This window comes from Cherax quadricarinatus, chromosome 61 (assembly GCF_038502225.1).
Source record: "Cherax quadricarinatus isolate ZL_2023a chromosome 61, ASM3850222v1, whole genome shotgun sequence".
Taxonomy (NCBI): domain Eukaryota; kingdom Metazoa; phylum Arthropoda; class Malacostraca; order Decapoda; family Parastacidae; genus Cherax; species Cherax quadricarinatus.
The window spans coordinates 10,971,246-10,981,032 of NC_091352.1; the positions used below are offsets into that span (position 1 = coordinate 10,971,246).

The 9,787-nt window shown below is 39.4% G+C and overlaps 1 protein-coding gene across 1 annotated transcript in view; it reads left to right on the top strand.

The window, feature by feature from the left end:
- The window catches only part of LOC128699365 (transmembrane and immunoglobulin domain-containing protein 1-like), a 152,323-nt gene that overhangs the window by 60,652 nt on the left and 81,884 nt on the right, over positions 1-9,787 (top strand). The window lies entirely within an intron of this gene.

Consider the following 9,787-nt stretch of genomic DNA (forward strand, 5'->3'; position numbering starts at 1 on the left):
GGTAGGAAATTAGAACAATTTGAAATTAGAAATACTAATAGCAGATTCCACGCAGTTTTAGGAGTAGGAATGACTTGCCCCGTTCGTGTGTGTGTGTGTGTGTGTGTGTGTGTGTGTGAGTTACCATTTTGTCTTAGGCACATGTCGACTAGACACTTGGCCTGTTTTCTATGCGCGCGCGCGCACGTGTGTGTGTGTGTGTGTGTGTGTGTGTGTGTGTGTGTGTGTGTGTGTGTGTGTGTGTGTGTGTGTGTGTGTGTGTGTGTGTGTGTGTGTGTGTGTGTGTGTGTGTGTGTGAGTGCGTCCGTTCGTAAGCAATTTAGAGACCTGGTCTGGCACAGACACCCGACTTTACCTCTCCCTCAGCCACAACCATATGAGAAATAGGTGAGTAAACATATCTGCATGTCATAATACACTGCTTTCAGCACGAATATATTTTCATAAGACTGAAAATAATACTCAGAAAATACTGCGTGCCATTGTTTCATAGCCGACCACGCGCGTAAATTGTAGCAAAGTACATAGATCAACACACTTTTTGTCGTAAACCTAATATATTACTGTTGAAATGTGCGGACGAGGGGTTGGGGCGCACGACCGGCGCACGGGAGTCCAGTGTATGACTCGGCGCGCAAGGAGTCCGGTGTAGGTCCGTGCGTGATCAGGGATTAACGGAAGGGGGGGGGGCATTAAAAAACGTAGTTCCGTGCGGAGAGGCATAGGAAGAAAAATTCTTGGTGCGAATGTAAAAGCTTGAGTCCGGCCTTAGTCTGCAGGTTACTTCCCCGCTGCGGTCTTCATCTGTGGGTTTAAGTGGATGAAAGTCGGACCTGACGAGTTTGGGCCGGTGGGCCTGATACTGTGCTCCTTCCTTCTTGAGCGGATATGACTTGGAATTACCTAGCATGGGCCAGTAGACCTGCTGCGGTGCTTAAGTTTTTATGTTCTTTAACAAGATCTCAATTAACAACCTACCTTTAATAGTCATCGCTGATTTAAAAAAAATCGCTTGCAAAGACGTAGTGAGCAATAGATGGCTGTTCTAATATTAATCTTCATGAAGGGCTCTTGATCCAAGAAATTGTAGATACCCTTTCTAGGGTTGAACTTGATTGCTCTCCATAATAATATCCAGGCATCACAGAAAACATTTTGTGCCACGACAGGGAAATATTGACTTCCACTTGATGTGTTTGCTCTCTCTGGCACCTCTGTTATATAGAACTCTGCTAAATTAAAATATCTATTGGAATTTTTCCCTGTGTTGAACTCTGGCTCACATATCTGGCTTATAGCACTATTGAATGGTCCGGATATGGTCGTTAAGCTCACATTTTATCAGTTATTGGTACAATTGTTGCTTTTGGTAGAGGCCCAGGGTTAAAATTCTCATTAAAATCTATTGTGAAGGGATTTTTTTTGTTAAGGGGGAGCGGGGTAGGATAGACGAGATAGAAGCAATCGAACACATCGTGGTTAGGTTACTAAATTTGGTGGTGGAGTTATTAAGGACCACTAAAGCTTACGCTTTATTCAGCACTACTTCCTAAGAGTCCGAGAGAAATGTGTGTTGCTCAAATCTGGATTGAGAATTATAGAGGAAACAGATTCATCCGGAAAGAGAGACTGGGTACAATAAGTTCCCCCAGTTAGGTCAGGTGGACCTCTTTGCCTAAACCCCGGCAGAGCTAGACACCAATACACCCCTAGAAGTGAGTAGGTATTGTTGATTTATGGAAGACTCATTCTTTCGTTCGAGCTGGCCTCCTGAAGGCGAACATGGAGGCAGGCAAAGTGAGGTTTAGTATGGGGAAGAATGTGTTTCCCGGATTGCCTATGGACAAAGTATGCCCCTTCTCCTTGGATCTTTCACAAAGACGACACTTAGCATATGTATGTACTCACCGTTTGCTTATATTCTTCTCATTGGCAGTGTCTCACCAGCTCCCAGGGATGAAATTAGACGTTTCCACTTCAAATGCATTTGTGTACTATATCCTCTATATATCAAAGGAAGTTAGTCGTAGCGAAACGGTCAATGACTGAATAATTTCTAGAGCTTTCTAATACATTTTAGTCACTCATTGGCTCTTAATGTGTAAAACTAACAAAACATTTTAAATAACGAATTGTAATTCCCAACATAATAAAATCTGTAGCGTTATTAGTTGAATGTAATTCATTAAGTTCCATGAAACTCAAAATCTAATTGTCTGAGAAAGTTCTAAAACTGGCTTAGTCTTTTATGACTGTTAGTTATAACTCTTAGGGACTCTTGGCGTGAAGTTAACCTCTATCAAATCTCAAACTTTTGACGAAGTTCTCTAATTCACTAAAAAGTTTTTAATCTTAGGAGTTTAACTCAGAAGGCTTGGCCGAGACACTAACAGTTTGACCGTCTGTTTGCTTGCCTGATAGTCTACTTGTCGGATGCTGAGAAATGTATTTTTGTTTGCTCGTCTGGCGAAGTTAGTTTCTGCCTGTCTGCTTATTTATCGGAGGTAATTTGTGTGCCGGTCTTCGAGTGTGGACTGCCTGTCTGCTGATCCGACTTCATCAGTTTTAATGCTGTTTACGTGTTTGAGACACTTATGCAACATATGGGAATTTTTATTAAGGAAACGTTTCCCCACACAGTGGCTTCATCAGATCAGTACAAAGCAGAGAGGGGTATGGAGAGGAGTAGTTTGAGGTAATCAGTCCTTCAGCCTGGAATCAGTGTGTTCAGTCCATCACTCTTGTAGAAAGTACAGCATATGGCCGGAGAAGTGGCTTATGTACTGTAGTCAGGTGAATGGAAGCAGGAGGCGGGGGGATCACAGTGGAACCATCCACTAGTGTAAGTAGGTTTTCGTACAGAAGTTGGACGAAGACCTACTGCATAAAGTGTTTCAATCTTCAACTTGTCGGTTTTGAAAACCATTCATCACATCTGTCAGACACTACAACATCATGGGAACTTGATACAAGGAATTCTTCAATACTTGTCCAACTTTTTTGGAAGACCTACTTGTGGATGGTTCCACTGTGATCCCGCCGCCTCTTGCTTCCACTAACCTGACTACAGTATATAAGCCACTTCTCCGGCCATATGCTGTACTTCATACAAGATTAATGGACTGAACACACAGAATCCAGGCTGAAGGGACTGATTACCTCAAACTTCCCCTCTCCTTTCCCCCCTCTGCTTTGTATTGATCTGATGAAGCCACTGTGTGGCGAAACGTTTCCTTAATAAAGATTCCCATATGTTGCACAAGTGTCTCAATCTTCAACTTGCTGGTTTTGAAAGCCATTTTATCACACAAGTGTTTGATGCCTTAAGCTTGACTGCATGTCTGCTGCTCTGCTTAAGCTGGTCTGCTTGTCAGTATAAACGAAAAGTGAGAACCAACATGATTGTATGAAATATTTAATAAGCTTCGTGCAGATGTTCTGGCTCTGAATGAGTGGCATTTCCGAAATACAAGGTAGAGGAAAATCAATTTACAGCAGTAATAAAGCAAGATGGATATGCTGGACGAGTCAATATAAAATAAAAACTTTCAACTGCACAAACCTTAATACTAATGAGAAAATAGTATAAAAGAGAAACGCTGCAAAATAAGCTTATATCGGGACAACGTTTCGCTCTGTATAATAAGATTAATAGTTTGGAATAAGGGCAAGTCGTTGAATTAAATACATGAGCAGCGTCTGGGTAATTTTCCATCACTCGGGTAAAGACAAAGACGGAGATAGAGGAAAGTTATGATGTTGAGGAAGAAAATAAGGGGATAGTGCAAGTTGTGCTGTGTGTGTGAGGCCGTGAATGTGAATGTGTGAGGATGGAATGTAAGCAGAATGTGGATCACACAATAAACTTTATCCATGCCCATGAAAATGTGAAGATTGAGGTTGTATCCACTTTACACAGAGCGAAACGTTGCTCAATGTAAGCTCTTTCTGCAGCGTACTTGTTTCTTGGATGTGACTGAAGAAAATCTTTGAAAAGAGTGAGCATTTCAGTGGATGATCCGGTTACTTTTACCGAGACTGCAATAACGATTCTATATTTAAATTTTATATAAAGGTAGCAAGACGTAATAAAAATGATTCAATAAAAACAGATGCAAGTCTCAAGTGACGTAGTATACGGCAATATATCATTTTTTCTTTACAATTTTTATTCGTTTATGACACTTTATTTTTTTTTTTTTTTTTTTTTTTTTTTTTTTAAAGACGAGGTGTTCATCGTTACCGGTCATAGCCACAATGAGCAGCCCCAGATAGTTACAAAAGAAATATCATCACCACATCATTACATTCAAACATCACATCACCCAAAAAGATTGATCACATCACATAACTAATCATTGAATCAGCATATTCACATTGTACCGAGATTAATAATCTAAAAAAGTCACATGCATTAATTAAATATATAAATATTTTCCTTACTTAGGGCAAAAGTATTAATTAATATTTTATTATATATTGAATTTAATTAGGCTTAAAGCGTAACGACTGCCACGACGATCATTAAGGTTGCAGGTAACCATCTCACCACCGATCTGGGACACTTTAATGCCTAATTTAGAGATTAAGTAAACTGAGAATTCAAGAACATAGTTCATATTATTACCTGGTATAGGTGCGTGGGTGGTGTATAATGTAGAGAAGATGGCGTGAGCACCCCTACCAAGCCACGCCCACCTGACACCATCTATTACAAAAACACCAATTGGCCGTCCATTAGTGTCGCAATATAAGATTTCGGGATACAAAATAAGCATTGAAATAAATTATCCTTAATATTATATAAAAACAATCTTTGGTCTAGAGGTATTCTGTAAATATTAACGTCTGATAATATACACATATACATTTTGCAATAATAAATTATAATTAGCATCTTTGTACAACAAATCCTAAAATAAATAATTCATGACCCTACCACACACAGGGTACAGCTTCCTGACACTACTGTGTCACTATATATATATATATATCTATATATATATATATATATATATATATATATATATATATATATATATATATATATATATATATATATATATAGTGACACAGTAGTGTCAGGAAGCTGTATAATAAAATAATAAATTATAAGTAACATCTTTGTACATGTATATAAATTCTAAAATAATAAGTTGTAATTAATTCATCTCGGTAACACCCGTTTAGCGTCTTTCTTCTCAGAGGCCAGCCTGTCCACACTATTCAGTGTCACACTACAATCCTATCTTCTTCAGTGTCACACGACACCCTCGTCTCTCAGTGTTCCACTACGATCCTATTATCTTACTTCAGTGTTGCACTCCGTCATACTTCCGTCAGTGTCACACTCCAACCTTATCTTCATTCAGTGCCACACTGCAGCATCAGCATGACTTGGCCCGCAGTTGACTAGAGTCGGTGGTGAGTCCGTAGACATCACCAATTACTGAGTAAGGAGATCTCTTCTTGAAGAGAGGCCATTACAGTGACACTACGACCCTATCTTCCTTCAGTGTCACACGACACCAACATCAGTGTTCCACTACGATCCTATTATCTTACTTCAGTGTTACACTCTGTCATACTTCCTTCAGTGTCACACTACGGTCCCAGCCCTTTTCAGTGTCACACTCCGACCCTGTCTTCTCTGTCACACGGGAACAGGCCATATGTATACCGTGACGGTCAAGTGAATACTCTCTAAGGCCAGTAGATGTACACTAATGTAGCTAAACAGTGTACCCGGGGGATCATGGACAATGACCTTGTTTGACCAGGTCCATATCAACGCAATATCAAGGCCCTCAGTATTGCAGGGTAGGATTAGGGTCCCAGTAGAGCTGTGCATCAGGGTCCCTGTAATTCTCGGAAGCATCCCTGTATTGCTGGTAAGAGTCAGGGTGTGTCGATTGCTAGGAAGCATCAGAATCCATGTATTGCTGGGAAGAATCAAGGTGTCTTTATTAGGGAAAGATCAGGGTCCTTCTATTGCTGGAAAGGATCAGAATCCTTCTATTGCTGGGAAGGATCAGGGTCCTATTGCTGGGAAGGATCAGGGGTCCTCCTATTGCTGTGAAACATCAGGGTCCCTCTATTGCTGGGAAGCAACACGGTCCTTCTATTCCTGGACATCACCAGGGTCCCCGTATTGGCTGTACAACATCAGGTTCCCTCTATTGCGAAGCTTCAGGTTCACTATTGCTGGGCATCATTACTCTGCCCCATCCTTAAAATGTGTCTTCGTTTTATCCTTACTTAACACAAGGTAAGCTTTTCCGGGAACATCATAATCAAAGTTTTCTTCAGCTTATAGCGATAAATAATGTCTTATACAGGCATGTTGTCGACACTGGATGTAGTTTATAACTTCTAATAGGAAGTAAAAATCAAATTCGTTTTCGTTAATCCCCATGTCTGCTAGTATCTCCAATACAAGGGGGACTGTAGCCATATACTAAAGAACAAATTTTATGAGACGACAAACCTGCTAAACGGAATTTGAGGGGCTTTATCTCATTTTTCTCAACCTAGGGGTAGCACAGTGCCCTGGTAAATAGATGTCTTCCCAGTTGTGTCTGTGAGGGAACATATCTTACCTCCTTTAGTATCCCGTTGTCTTAGGAAAGTGGGTAATTTCCATATGTTATTAACTGAATGTGGCTGTGTTTGTTCGTGCTTCGTGAGACAAATCGCACGCGCCATCGACGACACTAACGTATATGGTGCGGTCATTTACTTCATCCACGTATAACATATTCTCCCAGCCATTGACCATTTACCAGTGCAGCATTTCAATGGCATTGACAAGACGAATTAGTGTATAAAGAAGCAACATAAGCTTAGCATCTTATTATGCGTGTTCTATGACGAACTTTTTAAAATTCATCTTAGATGGACGTGGAACATCCTACTGTGTCTTTAAAAAAACCGAACGCGAGCACATATAGTGGACCAACGGACTACATAATATTACCGGGCTATGTCGAGATTGAAATTGTTGGCAATTAAACCGTAAATATGATGGGTCCAGAGGAGAACCGTCTTTTATATACAGTTTATAGTTTTATGAGAATAAATGGCTGGGAAAGTGGGTAGGAGGAAACTCTTGGTGTTCGCTGCCTAACTCAAGAGTTTTGTTTTCAGGTCTTCCCTCGGGCTTTTTACACGTGAATATTTTTTGAATTGCTATACGGAATTTAAGACGTTATTTCATTACTTTTATTTTCTTACATATCATTTCTAGCGTGGGACGTGTTTCTGGGGGCCCAAGCCCCTACTCTGTGAGTTCCATCAGCTTATCTAAGGGCTGTTCCATAAACTGTATACCTTACTTTATTAAGATACAAATTTATTGCACTAACTTAGCGGCTTTCCTGTCATCGACTTTTGCTCCTCGCGTTAAGTGGACAACATGTTAGTTAACTGAATTATAATATATCTTCTAATGATGTAATATGCTTGAAGCTTTAAGACAGCTGACGATACTGACACATATGGTGTCGTTCTTCTCCTCTTCTACGTAAATCATTTCCGTCCAGTCGTCATTTAACTCCCATCCCGTTTAATAAATCTTTTTAACCAGACGGGCGAGGGTTCGAAACATTCTCAAGAGTCGAACGTCTTTGTGTATGTTCTTAAACAGAAACTAAGAGTATGTCAAGAACATTCGATTATTTGCATTTTCCAAACTCATTGTCGTCATTCTTTTTTAACGTGAAAATAATGAATTGACAAAAGGGGATCTAAGTACATGGCAAATTTCATCGAGCGGTGGGTACGTTAGGCAGTTCTGACTTTTATCATGTATTAGTTTCACAGAGGGAACGTGCATATAATTGTCAAAGAAAACTATTGACTGCTTATTTTATCCCGAAATAACTGCGTCATTGGAGAACCATCCGTTTTCAGAATCTAATTCACTGTCACTGGTGTAACGAAAACCTATAAACAGATGTCGGGATCGTTTATGAAGCAGCCACAGAATCAATGACAGTGGAAAACAGGATATTAAGAGTAAATTTAAACTTCGAGGAGGCAGATAAAAGTTCTTGCTGGACTGAACTTGCTGTTCCAAATCCAAAATATCTTGTTTTAGGCAGCGTATGCCAAAATAAAGACCCACCACTGGAAAGTTATAGCATACATTAACACACTTAGGTTCATATGGAACGCTATGGGCATAAAAGAATACGTTCCACATTTTTACACCATACTATATTTCGTAAAGATGATATTATAATTGTTACCTAGAATGCCATGCCTCCTGGTAATCCTTCACTAATTTCAAGTGCAGGAACAGTATCGCAACCGCGGAAATCAATGAGATTAAACGAGGGCTTCCAAGCATTTATAATCCTTTTCGGTCGACCATATTTATGTTACGATCAGGCTGTGTTATACTCATTATAAGTTTTTATCTTATAATATAGCTGTACTCGAGGTCACGACATTATAATATATATGTTATTAGCGGTATTTAATCTTATTTGGAACATTGGTTATGAAAGTAGTTATTATTATCAGATTTAGCACTGTATATATATAAGGGTCATTCAGCTACGAAGGTAGCTGAATTTATAGCTTAATTTATCTTCTGAGGCACAAAATCCTTGTACGTACCATTTAGGAGCGTATGTGGTACTGAAGGCTTGATCCGCCGCACAGGCAGTATTCAGTAGTGCAATGCGCACTGGTGAGTGATGAGAATGAATAACTCAGTAAAGTGAAGGTGATAAACTCTGAATGGTTTTAAAAATATGACAGGTTGATAAATAAGACACTTGTGCAACTTCTGAGTATTTTTGTTCTGGATAGGCATCGCCAGCCAGTGGCGTCTTCATTGTAATGCAGAAAGAGGTGGAAGGTGAGGAGTTTGAGGTGTTCAGTCCCAAAGTCAGGAGTCGATGTGTTCAGTCCATCAGTTTTGCTGAAAGTTGAATAATGTGAATAACGCGGTGTAGTGAAAATGTTAAAAGTTGAAAAGTGAGAATGAATGGTGCATTGTAGTGAAGATTTTAGAAGTTGAAAAGTGAGAATGAATGGTGCATTGTAGTGAAGATGTTAAAAGTTGAAAAGTGAGAATGAATGGTGCATTGTAGTGAAGATGTTAAAAGTTGAAAAGTGAGAATGAATGGTGCATTGCAGTGATATTAAAAGTTGAATAGTGAGAATAAGTGACGCAGTGTAGTGATATTAAAAATTGTATAGTGAGAATGAAACAATGTAATTGAAATGCTAAAAGTTGAATAATGAGTGACAGTGTAAGAATCTGAGGCAGTGGACCGCGACAAGAAAAATAACTTACTTGGATTTCAATAAGGCTTTTCATATAGCGCCACACAAGACTGCTGAAAAATGCGGCAGCTCATGGTATAGGAGGAAACGTTCTGTCATGGATCACAGCTTGGCCGAGCATTAGGAAACTGTAAATGGGGACAAGTCACGGGTGGCGTTTAACAAGGATCAGTTTTAAGGCCTTATTTTTTATAATTTACATTAATGACCCAAACGTTGGTTAATGAAAGCTCATTCTGCATCGTACTTGTTTCTTGACATTTGGATATGACTGAAGAAGTATTTATGAAGAATTAGCGTTTCAGTGGATGATCCGGTTACTTTTACCGAGACTGCAATAACGATTTTATATTTACATTCTAAACAAACGTAGGAAGACGTAATAAAAATGCTGCAATAAAAAAAAGCTGCAATTCTCGAGTGACGTAATATACACGAATATTTCAGTTGGTAGGGTATGCAAAAGAAGTAAATTAAAAGTGAATATAGG